Raw genomic sequence first — 2,174 nt, 5'->3', positions numbered from 1 at the left:
ACTCAGTGCGCTTGGAAGTGAGGCTGGCTTTTGGTCTTTTTTCTTTCTGTCTCTGTCTCTGTCTGTCTCTGTCTCTCTGTCTCCGTGTCTGTCTGTCTGGCTGTCTGTCTGTCTGTCTGTCTGTCTGTCTCTCTCTCTCTTCCTGCCTCCCTCCCTCCCTTCCTTTTTTTCTTTCAATTTTTTCTGGTTTTTTTTCAGAACCGGGGATTGAACTCAGGCCCTTGTGCTTGCCAGGGAAGCGCTTATTCTACTGAGCCATCTCTCTGGCCCCTCTTTCTTTCAGTTTTTGATACTGGGGATTGGACTCAGGGTCTCCTGCATGCTAGGCAAATTCTCTACCACTGAGCTCCATCCCCAGCCTTTTTTTCTATTCCTAAATCAAGTTGTTTGCTCAATTTTTGTTGTTATATACATTCTAGTTGTCAATCCCAATCAGATACATCATTTGAAAATAGTTTCTCATGTCCTGTCTCTGTCTCTCTTCTCAACTCTCGCATCATTCCCCTCTCCCTCCTCCTCTCCCTCCCCTCCTTCCTCCTCTCCTTCCCCTCTCCCTCCCCTCCCTCCTTCTCTCCCCCCTCCTCTCCCTTCCTGTTTCCCTCCCACTCTCCCTCTCCTCTCCCTTCCTCTCCCTCTGAGACAGGCTCTTCTTGTATTCCAGGCGGGCCTCAAACTTACTATATAGCTCACGCTGATCTTGAACTCAGAATTCTCAGTTTTCCAGAGTGCTGGAATTACAAGCATGTGTCACCTTGTGTTGCATATTTTCTCATACTCTACGGATGAACTTTTTTGGTCCTTTAAAACTGGGTTTTAGTACCTCTTCTTCTTTTTTTTTTTTTTTTTAAATTCTCATAATGGTAAACTAAAACAAAAAGGTAAACTATTCTATTTTTTTTCTTTTGTTTCCTGTGCCTTTAGCGTGATGGCCAAGAAATCACTGCCAAATCCAATAGCATGAAGCTTTTACCTTGTTTTCATCTAAGACTTTATAGCTAAATTTTAAAATAATTTGGAATACAATTTCTTCAGGAATTTTTCAAACTGAATAAAAAATTTAATGTAACAAATTATACTTACAAAAACTTATTTTATATACCTTTAAGGACTGTGAGGAAGAGTTTCACATTTTTATTTCATACTGTATGTGTGATTTTCAAGTTTATAATGAACTTTACTGCTTTCTGAATAAAGAAGCAAAGATAGACTGCTCAATCATCACTTTCTATAGGACACTTAAAATCGATAGCCTTCCTGTACATGAATAACAGACTCACTGAAAAAGAGATTAGGGAAACAATACTGTTCATAATAGTACCCAAAAAATAAAATACCTAGGAATCAATCTAAACAAAAGGAAGCCAGGGATACAGCTTAGTGGCACAGTGCCTGCCCGTCAAGCACAAGGTTCTGAATTCAATTCCCAGTACCAAAAAAAAAAAAAAAATACTAATCATAAATCTAATAAAGGATGTAAAAGACCTCTGAAAACTACAGTATTCTGAAAAAGGAAATTAAGGTGGATATTTGAAAATGGAAAGATATCACTTGCTCTTGGGTAGGAAGAACCAGTGTAGTGAAAATGGCCACACTCTCAAAATTGTTATATGGATTTAATGACATTCTGATCAAAATTGCAATAGCATATCTCACAGAACTAAAATTCTAAAATTCCTTTGAAACCAGAAGAGACTTACAATAGCGATGGAAAATCTGAGCAACAAAGGCAAGGCGGAGGGCATCACAGTCCCAGTCCTGAAGTTCTATTATAAAGCTACTGTGATAAAGACAGTGTGGTACTGACAAAACAAACAAACAAACAAACAAACAAACACCCAGACTTGATGAACGGAATAGATTAGAAGATAAAGAAATGCTTAGTGGAATCTTATGTGACATTCCATTTTGCAACAGAAATATATTAGTAAGTTTAAGTTGTCAAATATCATAGACTGCTTGGCTCAGATAACCAAATTTATTTATTACAATATACAGACTGAGGTAAGAATTTATTTAATTTTTAAAATCCAGTAGTTTTTTAAAAATCATGATAAAAATAACATTTCATGATATATGGAAATTATAGGAGATTGAAGTTTCAATGTACACGAACAAAGTTTAAGAACATAGGTTCAGGGGCTGGAGAGATGGCTCAGTGGTCTAAAGCACCTACT

This window comes from Octodon degus, unplaced genomic scaffold (assembly GCF_000260255.1).
Source record: "Octodon degus isolate 3935 unplaced genomic scaffold, OctDeg1.0 scaffold00001, whole genome shotgun sequence".
Lineage (NCBI taxonomy): Eukaryota > Metazoa > Chordata > Mammalia > Rodentia > Octodontidae > Octodon > Octodon degus.
Note: the sequence above shows the minus strand (reverse complement) of the source record.